This window comes from Mus musculus, chromosome 13, assembly GCF_000001635.26.
Source record: "Mus musculus strain C57BL/6J chromosome 13, GRCm38.p6 C57BL/6J".
NCBI lineage: Eukaryota > Metazoa > Chordata > Mammalia > Rodentia > Muridae > Mus > Mus musculus.
In genome coordinates, this window is record NC_000079.6 from 120,179,282 (window position 1) to 120,196,789 (window position 17,508).

Here is a 17,508-nt window from a genome sequence, read left to right on the forward strand (position 1 = left end):
AACTAAGAAAAGTTGAGCAATTTTTTGATTAGCAGGTACAGTTATAACACCATGAGGGGAAGCAGCCATGATTTTAATTTCTCCCTCATAATCATTATCTATAACACCTGAATAAATCTGCAGACCTTTTAAAATAGAACTGCTTCGTCCTAAAAGAAATTCACAAGTTTCTGCAGGTAGAGGTCCAAAAACTCCTGTAGGCAGAGTCTGAACTCCCATTTCTGGGGTTAATACTGTGTGGGTGGTGGAACAGAGGTTCAATCCTGCACTTCCTGGGGTTGCCCTGACAAGTTCAAAAACAGTTTTCTTTGGCTGGACAGCAGCTTCATGGTCCCATAAGCTGCTTACTGTGGGTATTTCAGGGCCTGGGGCTGGCCCCTCCTCTCGTTTCCTGGCAATGGATGGCCTGGAATGTCTGACTTGGATTTACACACCCTAGCCCAAAGGTTGCCCTTACTGTATCGAGGACAAACTCCTGGAGCACGGCCTGCTTGCCCACTCTAGGCACCTTTATTCTTAGGACAGTCATTTTTAAAATGACCCAAACTTCCACACTTAAAACATGCATAATTCCCTTGTTTCTGTGAAAGCATTGCTTATATGGTGGTTCCTTGCAAAGCGGTGGCGAAAGCCAAACCCTCATTATATGATGGCCCAATCTCTGCACAAAGACAGATATATCCCACTAAATCCGTCTGTCCTTTGTACGTTTGGATAGCGGCGCGACACACTGCTTTAGCATTCTCATAAGCCAATTGCATAATGAAAGGACTTCCCGTGTCAGAGTCTTCAAGACTTTTACTAGCTGCTATTAATAGCCTTCCACAAAGTTCTGGTAAAGCTCATCAGGACACTGCCCAATGCTGGCTAAACTTCCACCAAGATCCCCTTTAGCTGGTAACTGTTTCCAAGGCAGCCATAGCAACCTGCTCATACACTCCAACAGGACAACCAATCTGATTAGCATTGCCTTCATATCGACCTCCTCCTAAAAGCATGTTAATATCCCAGTCTGGATTACCTGTCTGAGCATTTAAAGCGGCAGTTGTCTTACTGGCTTCTCGCCATTCAGAATCCCAAAGTAAGAAATCTCCTCCTGACAAAGTAGCCTTACGTAGAGTCTTCCAATCTGGGGGGTTAAGTGTGACTCCATGACAGTATCCAATAATGCTTGTGTAAAAGGAGCTGTGGGGCCATATTGTGCAACACCTGTTTTTAACTCATTCATCACCTTGAAATCCAAAGTCTGGTATTGTCTGACTCTGTTATTTTGCTGGTCAATTATCTTAACTACAGGAAAGGCTAGCACTTCAGATATATCTTGCCCTTCCGCACAAGCCATTAGTCAAAGCTCATTAGTCAATTTCTGCAACTTAATTTCAAACTCTGATTTACTTAGTTGCATGCCCATTTGAGTAGCATCTATAGTGGAGGCCATAGGTGGAGCGAGAGGTTTGTGAGGCCAATTCTTATCAAAATAATTGGTGGCTCCTCTTTCTGAATGATCTTCCTTGTCTAAAGTTAGTTCATCATCAGAGTCTCTATATCTTTCTAATTTAGGGTTGAGAGGGCCCCTTTCTGGGAAAGTCCTCTCTGACAGGCACTCTTCCTGAGACTCTTCAAGCTCTGTCTGGGTACTATCTGACACCTGCTAGATAGCCTTTTCAAGAGTGTCTTTTTTTATGTGTGCCCAGAGGCAAAGGGTGAAATTATCTGCCTGGGTGTTTTTCAAAGCTTCTCCAACTCTCTTCCAGGCTCTCTTATCTAAAGTTTTTTCTTCTCTGAACAGAAGTTTTTTCTTCTCTGGGCAGCAAGAACCTATCTTATCTGAAAATTTTTCTAACAATTGTTCTTCAAACCCTACTCCTCTCACCTGAAGCAGCTCTTGAAGGCTGCGGACAATTGCCTGTTTGGAATTTTCTAGTCCCATATTTCACTGAAAAACCTTAAGTGGAATCAGCACTGGGCCAGCACTGTTCCAACTTATCCCGTATCCTATCGCACCTCCAGCAACACTTTAAAAAATGAAGTTTAAAGCCAGCACTAGCATAAATACCTATTGCTCACTGTGCCCAATATGATCTTCTAGTTCTTCCCTTCTTGTGGAGCTCCACATAAGACAGTGGTCCCTCAGTTTACCCCGCAGTTTTCAGGTCTGAGTTCCTAGCGCCAATCTGTAACTGTAAACCGCCTGCAGCTTACATGAACCAGGAACTCCTGAAAGGCAGACTGGGGCTGAAACAGACTAGACGGTGAGAAAAGAATGAGGCCAAGACAATTTTTGCTCTGATCAAGGCATACTTTATTTATTTATTTATTTATTTATTTATTTATTTATTAATCAGAAATATAAGCATTCATTTGCAGTAATTGATTAAGTATAAGTCCTCAAGAATTAACACCATTATGTGGAAACAGAATCTGAGATCACCAAGAACAATTCTTTTTTTCAATTTGACATGCACATTGTCTAAAAATACCAAAATATTATCCCAAGCCATTACTGGTTTGAATATATAAAGAACAAGATTATATAGCCAATCATTCCTATGTAAGGCCTGTAATCTATCTGAGATATAAATCCAGCATGGCATTGCCTAAAGAGGTCTTGTCCAGGCAATCTAGAACAATTTATTAAATGTCCAAAAACAGTCTTCTTAAAAGAACAGCATTTTTATGAGTTGTATATGCATAAACAATTGCAAATTTGAGAATTTATAGTATCTGAGGGATGAACAATTTTAAGCAATTGTAAGCTCTGAGATATAATATTGACAATTAATATACAAATTAAAGCTTGATTATTCAACATTTTAAAACACCATCTACAGCACACAATTTAATTATCTGTGCTGAATAAGGAGGAAACTCAAAAGAATAAGCATGTGATCCAATTCACATATACTTTTCTCCCATAGAAGGGCTGTTTTTAAACACAGTAAATGGGATGCATGTGTGACTGAATTTATAGAAGGTACAAAAGCATGCATAAAAACAATTTTCAACTTATCTTTAGGATAATAATTATCAATTTTATTTAAAATGATGGTATGCAATAGGCCAAATATCAATATTCTACAATAACCAATTTAATTGCTGTTTGGAACAAGAAACAGACACTTTGTCAGGTTCTTAAGACACAATTTTTGTTATAGTTTTTCTAAAATATACGAATTTATCTTACAATTCTTTATTAGCACCACAGCAGCCTTAATAAGAGGTTAAAACTTTGCTTTGAGGCAAAGAAAGATGATTTTATGTTAATGTTTTCTCTTGCCAAAGAATTTCTGTGGGCACATTTAATAACCATAACTAAAATAAGCAGCTAATATTTAATTACCATTGATTATAATTGATAACAATTATAAAAGCTTTCTTTATTTTCTGCAAAGCCTTTTGTTCTTTCCCAGTTAATTTGTGTCTCTCAAGATAACATCCAACAAAGGTTTAAGTCACTTTAAGACCTTAAGGTGAGGCCTTAGCCAATTAACATCTCCTAGAAGCTTTTGAAAATAAAATTTTGAAGCAAATCAATTTTTCGTTCTTAGATTTTCTGTACCACAACTTTAAGGTATAACTAAAACCCTAAATAGTATAAAGATATTGCCTCTGAATCTTTTCTGGAGCAACAACTACACCCCATAACTTTAAAACTCATTATGTGAGAGCAAAGATTTGAAATAAACTCCTCTTGAGAGGCATTGGTTAATAAAATACTTTCCACTTAGGAAACAATATACACTGAAAGATTCAAAGTCTTAGCTTCTTGTATTGAAGCAGAGACTGTGGGAAGCCACATGTGCCGTTGCTGAGTGGCACTGACTACTGCTGGCTACCACACATAAGTTTGGACAAACAACCAATGTGTACATATGCAGTAAAGTTTTTTGCAAAGACACTGCCTGGCCTGGGCATGATAATGAGGTTCTGTAAGGTACTGAGAGTATAACCAATCAGATGTGAGACATGCAAATGAGGTATGATAATGAGGTTCTGTAAGGTACTGAGAGAGTAACCAATCAGATGTGAGACATGCAAATGAGGTATGATAATGAGGCTCTGTGAGGTACTGAGAGTGAGTAGCCATTCAGATGAGGAACATGCAAATGAGGCATAGTGCATAACCAATCTGGGTGTAAGACACGCCTCTCCTAGGCCTATAAAAGCAGCACCAATTCTGGGCTCGGGGTCTTTTCGCCTCTACAATCAAGCTCTCCAAATAAACTGTTGCAGCGTCGTTCTTCCTGGCCAGTCGAGCGCGCGCAAGAAGAAACAATAAAATTTTTTCTTACATAACATAAAGCTATATTAGCCATACCTAGAGGGAAAATTTTCCAGAGATCACCAGTTCACTAGAAGCAAACCCTTTACAATTATCAAGATGCAAAGGAAAAAAACAAACCTTTAAATCTAAAACTTTACATGAAGGAGGCAAGCCAGATTATAATGCCTTCTTAAGTTCTACAGCCTGATTGACCTTTTATAAATTTTGAATTTGAACTTTATTTAGAACAACATCTGGATAGATCTGCAACAGTGTTCTTTTAACTAACGAGAAATTCCCCTGAAGGCAGCAAAACCCAATTTCAAAACAATTTATCATCTTTAGAATCAATATTAGAAACATTACTATCATGTTACAAAGTTTGGCTGCCATTCTATACCTATGAATGCATGACACTGCAAATTTTAATGCTTCATTAAAGAGACATTGTTTTAAATCTTATCTTTAAGTCTACCTTTTAGGATAAGACTCCCATGAATAAAACTAAATGTTCATTTAAAAGAAAAAAAAAAGAATCTCATGTCTCAATATTGTGTAAACATTGCTCTCCCTCTAGGCACTGTTTGCAACACAAAAGAAAGACTTATAAGCCCTGCCTAGGCTGCTCTGAGCTTTGTTCCTCTTGTCTCGAGGACAGATTTTAGAATTTTCAAGTTTCTTTTGCAATATTAGACTATAACTACAACTTGGGAAAGCAAAACCCAATTTCAAACAATTTATCATCTTTAGAATCAATATTAGAAACATTACTATCATGTTACAAAGTTTGGCTGCCAATCTATACCTATGAATGCATGACACTGCAAATTTTAATGCTTCATTAAAGAGACATTGTTTTAAATCTTACCTTTAAGTCTACCTTTTAGGATAAGAATCACATTAAATATTATCTAAACTAGAAGTATCCTTAGAGGCCTAGTTTTTTGGCCTGCTTTGTGCCACGTGTTTGAAAGACTCCAAACCTGAGTTACCAATTTAAAGCTGTCTTGCTACCAATGTTACACCCTTTTAATCATAACCAATAACTTATAAGCTAATATTCTATGATGAAGACACGCAGAGCATATTATACCTTTAAGACCAGTAAAAACCAAGTTAAGTAGCTACAGGAATCTTATAAATTTAGACCAATCCAAGAATTTTACTTTTTCAAGCTATAATTATAAGATAAAAAGGCACTTTGTCACTTGCTAAACACAATAATCACGATTGCAGAGAATTTTCTAGGAAAATACTATCAGTTTATTTGCCTTAGAACCAAGAGGTTGCAGGCTCCTTTTCTTTAAAAGCAGTTTTTCTAGCAGTGGCTCCCCTGCTGTTCTTGATTCTTGGCTAAAGTGTGGGCCACTCTCTGAACATTTAGCTTTGCTGAACCAGCAGATAAAGTCTTAGCCATTTTTATTTTCCAACATGAAACACAGAACATTCAGTCATTCAGACAATGAAACAAAACACACATGAATTGACACTAAACAGATTGGTGCACCAGACATTAGACAACACAAAGAGAGCAGAGAACTTCTGCTGTAGGGGCCAGAGAGAATAAAGCAGGGTATCCCCCAATTTTCTCTCTGTCTCTGGGAGAGTTTCAAAATCCATTTTCCTCTATTTTATTTATTTATTTTTTTTAAACCCTATTCCTCTAGCCTGATGCACATGAACCGGGTATTTCTGGAAGGCAGGCTGGGGCTGAAAGAGACTTAGACTGTGAGAAAAGATAATGAAGCCAAGACAAAAATTTCTCTGATCAAGGCCTGTGAGTTTACTAAGAGAGTGTGCTTATAAGGGGGAAGGCCCATCCCTCCCCCGCCCCTGCCCCCTGATGCAGTTTTCGACTGTGAACAACCACCTGTTTTATTATTTTAAACCCTATTCCTCTCGCCTGAAGCAGCTTTTGAAAGCTGCGGACAACCGCCTGATTTCAAGTTTCTAATCCCACACATATTTCGCTGTCAAACCCTAAGTGGAACCAGCGCCAGGTCAGCACTGTTCCAACTTAGCCCATTTCCTATAGCACCTCCAGCAACACTTTTTAAAAATGAAGTTTAAAACCAGCGCTAGCATAAATACCTGTTGCTCACTATGCCTGATACGATCATTTAATTCTTTCCTTCTCCTGGAGCTCCATATAAGACAGTGATTCCCGCCCATCCCTCCCCCTTCAACTCCCCCCCCCCCATTCCATTCTTGGTGTCTGGAGCCAGCCTGTAGGCGACCTGCAGGATAGGATGTGCCTCCAGAATATCTCAGGGGCCTCTCAGCAGGTAGCAGTGTCTTGGAGGAGAGCAGCAGCAGGTTACAGAATAGAGCCATCTCGGTCTGAAGGCTCCACCCCAGGTGGTCTCATATTCAGTGGCAGCAAGGTCTGAATCAGCCTGCTTCAAGGCTAGGGAAGGCTACAATTGAACACAGGGCCGCCAATGAAGAAGCTAGAGAAAGCACCCAAGGAGCTGAAGGGGTCTGCAACCCTATAGGTGGAACAACAATAGGAACTAACCAGTGCCCCCCAAGAGCCCTTATCTCTAGCTGCATATGTAGCAGAAGATGGCCTAGTCAGCCATCACTGGGAAGAGAGGCCCCTTGGTATTGCAAACTTTATATGCCCCAATACAGGGGAATGCCATGGCCAAGAAGCAGGAGTGGGTAGGTAGGGGAGCAGGGTGGAGGGAGTGTATAGGGAACTTTTGGGATAGCATTTGAAATATATATAAAGAAAATATCTCATTTAAAATGTGTGTGTGTGTGTGTGTGTGTGTGTGTGTGTGTGTGTATAAGATAAAAAGAAACCCCTAACATGACATTATGAGACAAGGAATATCTCAAGATATCATTGGGTCTGTTTTCTGTTGGCCATCTACTGCTGGGCATGCAACTCTAACCCTAACCCTAATCCTAACTCTAACCCTAATCTTTAAGAGTAGTTTGTTTCCCCATGAGACTCCCATGAATAAAACTAAATGTTCATTTACAAGAAAAAAAAAAAGAATCTCATTTCTCAATATTGTGTAAACATTGCTCCCCATTTCTCCCTGGTTGGTCAATAAAGCTAGCTTATCAGCCAATGACTGAGCAGGAGGAGAGAATAGGGCTGGACTTCCTCCCAACCAGGTGAGGGGACAGGAGACAGACATAGGGATTCAGCCAAGGAGAGAGAGTTCAGGAGGTACCATGAGAAAACACCTGAAGCAGAAAGAGGCAGATCAATACTAAAATGCAAGTATCATGAAGATGTTGACCAGGAGGTAGACAGATTAGCCTAGAGGAGTTGTTGTGCAGTTAAAGCTTGATAAATAAATATAATAGTCCAGTCTCAATTATTTGGGAGCTAGTTTGGTTAAGAGAAAAACTGTAACATACTTATCATAAAACCACTAATGAGTATTGACGATAGTAACCCTAATATTTTCTAGAATCGCCCCATTTGAGAAGAATAAGATGCCATATATGTGTACAAATGCAGGGAAAAAAAGGAAGAGTTTCATGCCAATATATTAATAATAGCTACAGTCCGCTTAGCGGCAGGTGCTGAGTTTATGGGTCAGTGAAATCATCTTTACTCATCTATAATGAATATGTATTACTAATTAAAATACAAATTTCAAACATTTTAGAGTGTTCATAACATGTAGATTCCATTTATTCTTATTTTCAGCCTAATTTTCAGGGGGGAAATGCAGATCTGGCCTCTAATACATAGTTAATATTTATCATGGTCCTCCATCAAAGATATGCATTCATCAAAGAGTAATTAAATCAAACATTCCCGATTCTGTTTAACATTAAGTCTGCAACAGTAGACAATCCACAAACCAAAATAATCATTTTTTTTTTTTGCTATAAAACTGGAAATGCTTTTACCATTCCTGCCTCACAACATCTCTAAGAATAATACAGCTATTTAGCTATTTAATGGGGGAAATACAGTCTTTAAACTGATGCTTTGTGCGGTCATTGGAGTCGAGTCCTTTGCTCTGGTTGCTAGGACACAACACTGCGCTTCTTGTAGTACAACCTCCTGGGTCTCACTGGTCCAGGCTTAGGTCTGGCCCTGACCCAGCTGGAGGAATTCAAGATTTTATTTATGCTATGGCAGCAGAATAAGGCAGAATAAGAATAACTCATGACGACTTTTTTACAAAGGACAAGTACACCCAGGCGATCCCAAAGAGCAAAAGCCACAAGCAAACAGCTTCAAAGTGCTGAGCTCCTGCAGGGAGGGGAGGCTGGGGAGAGGGTTGAGCCTGCAGACTTCAGCTAGTGCCTTTAGTTGCTGCCCTGAATTTCACCTGCATGTGTTCCAGCCTGTCAGCCACTGCCAGGAAGTCGGACTTAATTAGGGTGAAAACTGATTCTTGAATGTTTCATGGATTGTATCTCTTGTTCTTATGACAAGAAATGTTATAATTTAAATATACCCAGAATTTGGCTGGAAAACAAGTTTTATACATCTAAGAGTTGAAAGACATAGTGATATTATTTCAAATGGAATCCAAGCATTTGTGAGCAGAGTGCGGGCGTGTGGGGAGGATAATGAGTAGGTGTAGTTCTTTATAGACATTGAGTTCCTTGCCGAGTTGTCTCAGTTACCATGGTAACATTAGACATGCTAAGCCTCATCTTAATGGCAGCATAGTACTCCAGGCTGTGATTCATGTAATTATTATACAAACTTTATTTCCAAGTTTTTGCTACTTTTAATAGTATTATGATCACTACATTTAAAAAGAAAATTCCTCATTTCAGATGATGCCTTAAGACAACATCCAGAGTGAAATTACACTCATAAACATTTTAAAATTATTTTCTAAAGGGTTGTAATTTTCTTCTACTAGCAACATATAAATGCCTACTTCCTTCTGAATTTATTCATTTTAGGACTCATTTGAGCTCTCGCTCTCTCCCCCTCCTGCCCCATCCCACAATCCCCAGACTTCATTCACTTTTTTATTTTTTACATAGAAACCCTTATGTGGTTGCCATACCCAGAGCCTGGGTCCTCTGAACAGAGACCCTGGTGTGGGTTTTCACAAGATGGCCAGTGAACTCCTGATAAGGAGACTTGGTGAACACAGTCTCCTTCTAGAGGTTGGGGTGGGGGGTGGGGGAGAGGTGTGTGTGTGTGAAATGGCTGTAGATCTTGGAGGTAGCATCAAAGGGTGCCTCAGCAAAGCTGCCCAGGGTGGCAGTTGTAGCCCCTGGCTTCGGTCACGAATACCAGCTATCAGCAACAGTTTCTTGGGCACAGGGTAGAGATAATGTCAGCATTTCTGGATCAGGGAAGAGACACACCAGCAGAGTCACCTTGCATGGAACAGCTTGGGGCTTGACCATCTTGTTCTCCTGGTTGCTTTTCTGCACATCGAGAATGGAAAGTTTGGCGAACACAATTGCCTCTCAGATGGCAGTGGCTACCTCCCTGGCACACTTAACACCAAGAGCAACATGACCTTTGCACTCCCCAATAGCCACAAAGCCTTGAACCTGGTCCACCGTCTGCCTTGAGTCTGCTTCTGCACTGGCACCATCTTTACAACTTCATCTTTCAGGGATGCGCCCAGGGAAAAGTCAGTGATTTCAGATTCCTTAATGGGCAGGGAGAACAGGTAACTCTGCTCCAGGGGCTTGATCCTCACGTCCTCAACCAGGTGGCCCAGGGATCCACTCCTTGTCTTTGGTTATAGCTCCATTGCCACAACCTCTACCACAACTGTGGCCCCAAGACCCATTGGACTGGCGTTTTCACCATTTGATGTTTTCCAGAAGGAGGAGGAGGAAGAGAAAGGAAGGAAGAGGAGAAGAAGGAGGAAGAAGAAAGAAGGAGGAGGAAAAGGGAGGGGGAATTGGAGGAGAAAAAGAAAGGAGGAGGGGAGGGGAGGAGGAAAGAGAAGGAGGAGGAAGAAGCAAGGAAGGGGGAGGAGGAAGGAGAGGAGAGGAGAGAGAAGGAGGAGGGAGAGGAGGAGGAGGAAGGAGAACTCATTTGTTCTTTAAAACTGAAGTCACAAAGCTTTAACTAATATTTGTGACTTTGTAGCCACAAAGATGTCTCAGTGGTTACCGATGACTGCAGCTAAGCCTGATGACCTGAATTCCATTCCCAGAACCTACCTGTAGGAGAAAACCCACTCCCTCCGATTCTCTGTGTAGCCCTGGCTGTCCTGGAACTCGCTCTGCAGTCCAGGCTGGTCTCTAACTCAGAATCTGCCTGCTACTGGGATTAAAGGTGTCTCTTTTTAAGACAAAGTCTTACTATGAAGCAGTCATGACTGGCCTCAAACTCATAGAGACCTACTTGCTTCTCGATCTCCAGTGCTGGGATTAAAGGAATATACTACCATGTCGGTCCCTTTTTTTTTTTTTTTTTTTTTTTTTTCACATCCTGATTTTAACCTGCAGTTGAGACCAATGGCATTTCAGTGACTTTGAACAAGAAGGAACTTTAGGTCGGGACAGAAGTACTTTTAAACTTATTGTATTAGCCATTCTCTGATCTAAACACAGGGAGTTAGATAATACTTGTTCACCTTCTGGCTGGAGAGATGGCTTAGTGGTTAAGAAAACTGACTGCTCTTCTGAAGGTCCTGAGTTCAATCCCAGCAACCACATGGTGGCTCACAACTATCCGTAATGAGATCCAATGCCCTCTTCTGGTGTGTCTGAAAACAGCTACAGTGTACTTACATATAATAAATAAATAAACTTTAAAAAAAAATACTTGTTCACCTTCATTAATTCTACCTTACTTCTGACATCATGCCTGTCATCATGAAATTAGATTTCCCTCTGCTTAGCAAGAAGGGTGGGGCTGTTTCTATAATATTGAGAGCCTGTTTCTGTGGTTGGAAGGGCTCTGCAGCCTGAAGACTTGGCACAGCTGGGTGGCAAGATGGCATCTGTGCAGTAGAACATTGTAGAGAATCAAGTTTGTTCCCTTGAAGTTGCAAGCTGGATTTGTCATGCAAGCTTAAAGTTTGCTCGCCAACCTTGCAATCATTAACCAGTGAGAGCCCTCTGAGGCCATATTTATGAGGACAACAGTACAAAGGACTGGGTTTTCTGACATGAGGAAAGTATCTGAAGTGTCTCTTCCCTGCACAGCATACGTAAATAACAAGGGAGGCTAAGGCTGAGTTGAGTCTCTACAGAAGCTGTCCGGGCAGGTGCAGGGCAGACTAGTGTAACAGGTCAGGGGATGCATATGCAAAGGCGACAAGGACAGAAATCAGACATTTACATCAAGATTCACAACAATAGCAAAATTACAGTTACGAACTAGCAACAAAATAATTTTACAGTTGGGGGTCACCACAACATGAGGAACTGTGTTAAGGGATCACAGCATTGGGAAGGTTGAGACCCACTAGTTTTAGTCACTGTTCTATTGCTGTGAAGAAACACCATGACCAAGGAAATTCTTATGAAAGAAAGCATTTAACCAGGGGCTTGCTTGAAGTTCTAGAGACGTAGTTCACTATCATGGCAGGAAGCATGGCAAGAGTGGTGCTGGAAATGTAACGACTACATCCTGACCTGCAGGCAGACAGAAAGACCGTGCCTGGCATGGGTCTTTGAAATCTTAGAGTACACCACACGTCCTCCAGCAACGTCACACCTCCCAGTCCTTCTATTCCTATCTGGGAGTTCCACTCCCTCGTGATTATATGAGCCCGTGGGGTCGTCCTTATTCAAACCACCACAGGCATAGAAACTTCTTGTTTTGATTTGTTTGTTTTTGTTCAAGATCTCGCTGTCTGTATAGCCCAGGCTGGCCTGGAACTTACTCTGTAGACCAGGCTGACCTCAAACTCAGAGATCTGCCTGCTGGTTTTATAGAATTTAAGGTGGTGTACCACCATGTCCAACCTGGCACATAAACTTTAATCTTCACTCTCAAAGCAGAGTGGGCTCTGCTGACTCCTCCTCTCAATCTACAACTCCATCTTAGTATCTTAGACTCTTTCCCCTTCGGCTGATCAAAGGGAAGAGTCTTCTAACCTTTTGCCTGGAGGGTGGGGGTCAGACTTGGAACTGTAGTTGCTGCATCCCCTGGGGACAACGTGCCATCCCTCCAGCTGCCCAGCTCTTTGACTCTGCTTTATATTATGAGCAAAGAAATATCTAGTCTTTAGGGGTCTGTAGCCTCAGACACTCCAGGAGTGGAGCAAAAGTTAGAGTTCAGAATTCGAGAACTCAAAAATCTTACCCCAATCCCCAGGAGGCTGAAGGAAAAAAAAAAAAAAAAAAAAAAAACCTTTTCCCCCACACCACCCCATTTATGTATCTGACCCAACAGGAAATGAGTTCCACATGTGTTTCTTTTTAAATTATTAATATACACCCTGCCACATTAGCTCAGCCTATGAAACCATGGAAGCCCATTGCATGGCTTTACCATCCATTAAGGAATGCCTTCATAAATATTTGTCTTCTTTTTGATGTAGTTTGTAGGGCATGCCAAATAAGGAGCCTGCAACAAGACAGTAAATGCTCTGCTGAGCACTTCACAGAAGCCTGCGCCCATGTCCACAGTAAGGGAGGGGAGGACTTTAACTTAAGTGCCTGACAACTCACATTTGCAAGTCATTCCATGGCACTTTGATAATGGCAGTAATTATATTTCCAATGCCACTTGGAAAACTTTATATTATCTGCGTTTGGAAAATATTTGTGATTTTCTGAGGGGCGCGCTATCACTACCGTCAACTTAAGTTCCCAGTTCTCTTGGGAACACGAAGGTCTGCCATCTATTTAACTTTCAAAGATATGTCTCTGTACAGGCTCAGTCTTTTCTGAGTCCTGGTCTAAATGTCTCCTTTTGGTTTGTTTTTTTTTTAAGATTTTTATTATTGGGGTGTGTATGTATGTATGTCTATGGATCTGGGTGTGGGTAGGTACACGTGTGGGTGTGCCCAAAGCTCTTGTGTGAGACAAGAGCTTTCCAGTCCCCTTGGAGCTGGGTTACAGGTAACTCAGGTTCTGGGAATTGAAGTTGGGTCCTCTGGAAAAGCAATGAGCACTCTTAACTGCCGAGCCATCTTCCAGCCCCACAGACACCTCATTTACAAGACTGTTTTCTGTGCTAAGGAGACAGGTCCAAACACTTCTTTTAAAGAGGTCCAAATTGATCTAAAAGTCTACCAGGTTTTCAGTCAGACTGTCTCCCTACTTAAAGTCCAGGATGTCACCTAGGTAAGCACACTTGCCTTGAAAGAATTTGTAGTTTCTGCTATGGAAAAAGATCCAATGTCTTTTGGAACTGTTCTAAAAGACACCAGAGATCTTAGTGTTGCCATGCTTTCTGTCACAGTGACAATACAGAGAGTCCCACCTGGCTATGCCTTTCCCAACACACTCAGCAAAACAGCCCAGCTCAGACATTCCTCACGAAGAGCCCATGTATCTGTTAGGGGCTTCTCTGCATTGCTTTGCAATCACGAGCACAACTCACATCCAAATTAACTCCATTCAACTCTGCTTCCAGCTCCTGACACTTCTTTTCAACCCAGTACCTCTCTCTGCTAGGTCCTCACCAATAAACCATCAATACGTGGTAAGTCTGTTCACTTGCTTTATATCAATAGAGTGTTCCACTTCAGTCTCTACTGAGTCTCTCCCATTGTCATTTTACCACAAATGAGTCATGCCTTCTCTTCTTAATCGGGACAGGAAATGTTCTATATAGTGCAGGCTTATATTTCCCTTACTCAGAGGCTTTACATAATGATGAAATCTCACACATTTCTAACCAAAGTGGAGGAGAAGAAGAAAAAAATGAAGCAAAGGACAGAGAAGCCAGGAGCTGCATAGCACGAGTTATTCCAGAATCTTGTTGCCACTATCACCTAGACATAAGGACACCTTCTGAACTTCATCAAGCTCCATGAATTCCAAGAAGAATTAACAAGAATTAACAAGAAGTCTGGGGGTGGAGAAGCAGAGACAGCTTAGCAGTTAAGGGCGTGCACCTCTCTTCCAGACGACCTATACTCAATTCCCAGCACCCATGCCCAGTAAGTCACAAAGGCCTGTAAGTCTAGATGCAGAGGGTCTGAAGCCCTCTTTTGTACTCTGCAGGTATCTGCACATGCATGGCATGCACTCACCTACATACACACACACACACACACACACACACACACACACACACGGTAGCACATAAACAAAAATAAATAATAAAAAATATATGTGTAATATTTAATATTTAATATATTTATTTATAATATATATAATAAAATATGTATAATAAATAATGAAAGAAAAAGATTTTTTTCAAAATCAAATATCTGCTTGCCAAAGCTCCTATTACTGCTGCTGGTTCCACACTAGCATGCTGAAAATGAGCTACTAATCAAGATCACTGCTCAGCTTCCTTTAGAGGCAGAGCCCCTAGAACTTGTATCATGATACCTTTCTCATTGAATTAACATTTTTCTGTTGATGATTTACTTTGCTTTCAAGGCAAAAATAATATTGTGTTGTTAACAACAAACAAATTGTACCCAGAAAGACAACCTTTGGAGACACCATTGTTCTTTTTCTTGGGGGTGTAGGGCAGGAGAGCGTCTTGATGGACCACTTCGGAAGTATTTACAAAGAGGAGGAGGAGGAAGAAGAAAAGGACGACTACGAACTATGTGTTCATCAGTAGTTAAGCATATTAACAAAATCTGGTAAAGGTAGAAAGAATGTCAACACCCAAAATTTGCCACTTTGGCTTAACAATTATTTTGTGCTGAAAAGCCAGGCAGGGCTACATAGTAGGATCTTGTGTAGAAAAGAAAGAACAGAAATTCAAAAGAGGCAAGTGTGGGGGATTGGTGTGGCAGATTGGCCTGGCTCCTGGATGGCCTGGCTCTGGTGTTTTGCAGCAGGAGCCCTTGAGAGGACACGGGTCTCGGGGCACCAGCACCTTGCCTACTGCCTTTGATCTCATCCTGTGCAGACCACCATGGATGTGCAGGCGCAGAGGCCACCTTTGTTAGAAGTGAAGAGGAACACAGAGCTGAAGACAACCCTGGTCAAGTCCTCCTCCCAACTGCTCGTGTCAGCAAGCAGGCTCAAGAGGGGTCCTGACCAGATGGAGGGTGCCTTGGAGCGCGCAAAGAAACGGACATGAGGCATGGGTGCAGTGACCAAAGTTGACACATCCCGCCCCAGAGGACCACTCCTCAGCACAGTGTCACAGACCCAAGGCCACACTGCAGCTCAGAAAGGCCCTAAGGGCCGGGCGTGGTGGCGCACGCCTTTAATCCCAGCACTCGGGAGGCAGAGGCAGGCAGATTTCTGAGTTCCCGGCCAGCCTGGTTGGTCTACAAAGTGAGTTCCAGGACAGCCAAACTCTGTCTCAAAAAAAAAAAAAAAAAAAAGTAAGAAAAAACAAAAAAAAAAAAAGAAAGGCCCTAAGAAGACAGGACCTCGTGGGTGCTCTACTGTTGGTACAGTGCTGAGGAACCAGAAGCCAGCTCCCGCTGCTCCTGCCCAGAAGCCTGGCACATCCACTGATCCTGTGGTGGAAAGGAAGAGACCTGGCAAACGCCCTGCCTGGGACCTGACGGGCCAGTTGTGTGACCTCAGTGAAGAGTTGAAACGCTTTTAGGAGAAGACTCAAACGCTGGAACAGAACTGGGGATTTCGGAAGCAACTCAGAGAGGTCCAGGAGCAGGCCATGACCCTGGGGACAGAGTGGAACACCCTGGAAAGGGAGCTGGCCAGTGTATGCACTTGAGGTGAGCAGGAACAGCAGAGGCTGGAGACACTGAGTGCAGGTGTCTTGGAGCTGGAGGAATGTCTGGGTACCACGGAAAGACTGGTTCAGAAGCTTCAGAGAGAGCGGCTGCAATTACAGGAGGAGCAGAGCACACTGAGCACCCAACTGGAAGAGCAGCCAAGCTCTGTCAAGCAGCCAAGAAGAGGTGGTGTGTCTTCGGCAGAAGACTGAAGCCCAGGTGACCTTACTGGCTGAGCAAGGAGACTGGCTCTATGGGTTAGAGATGGAGCGGCGGCGACTCCACAACCAGCTGCAGGAACTGAAGGGCAATATCCGGGTGTTCTGCCACGTGCGCCCTATCCTCACAGGGGAATCCACTCCATCTCCTGGCTTCCTTGTGTTTCCTCCTGGCCCTGTTGGACCCTCTGATCCCCCGACTTGCCTTAACCTCTCACAGTCTGATGATCTGCGCTCCACCCTGACTGGGGCACCAGCACCCACTACCCACCATGATTTCTCCTTTGATCGGGTGTTCCTGCCAGGAAGCAAGCTGGAGGAAGTGTTTGAGGAGATCTCCATGCTTGTCCAGTCAGCACCAGATGGCTACTCTGTGTACATTTTTGCCTATGGACAGACAGGCAGTGGCAAGACCTTCACTATGGAAGGTGGGCCTAGGGGAGACCCCCAATTGGAAGGGCTGATCCCTCAGGTCATGCGGCATCTGTTCTCTGTGGCCCAAGAGATGAGTGGCCAGGGCTGAACATACAGTTTTGTGGCGAATTATGTAGAGATCTACAATGAGACCGTTCGAGACCTGCTAGCTACTGGGCCCCGCAAGGGACAAGGGGGCGAGTGTGAGATTCGTCGGGCAAGCCCAGGGAGTGAGGAGCTTACTGTCACCAATGCACTATATGTCCCTGTTTCCTGTGAGAAAGAGGTGGAGACTCTGCTCCATTTGGCTCATCAGAACCGGGCTGTGGCCCGCACTGCCCAGAATAAGAGGTCATCATGGAATTATAGTGTGTTCCAGCTGCAGATTTCTGGAGAGCATGCAGCTTGGGGCCTGCAGTGTGGCGCTTTGTGGTGGCTGGTGACTGACAGCTGTGTCACATTCTTTCTGTTTCTTTGCTTCTCTTGAAATAGACTTGCCTTTCAGTCTTGACTTCCTCTCCTTCTAGTTCTGCCCTGGTGCTTCCGTTTTACTTGTTTATCTGGCAATAAGGAGATGGAGAGAGCAGAGCTTTAGAGGAGGAGAATGGGCCGGGATGGGCAAAATCACAAACGGGACTTGGAAGAGGAAAGGAGTCTGGCAGGGAGGCTACAAAGAGTAGTGGGGAGCAGGGTAGGTAGGGAAGAGGGAGAGCCACAAAAACATACTTCCTCAAAATATCCTACTAGTGCCTCACACGTTCGCTAATTTGAAACAATGAAAACATTTTAAAATGTTTAGTTACTACTTATTCTACTTTTCCATTGGAGAGTGCTAAAGCTAAGTCTGTAGCAAATCCTGGAACTGGGC

At 42.7% G+C, this 17,508-nt stretch overlaps 1 pseudogene; it reads left to right on the plus strand.

Moving 5' to 3' along the window:
• Positions 1-15,230: 15,230 nt before the first annotated feature.
• Positions 15,231-17,127, plus strand: Gm20763 (annotated as a pseudogene).
• Positions 17,128-17,508: the final 381 nt, after the last annotated feature.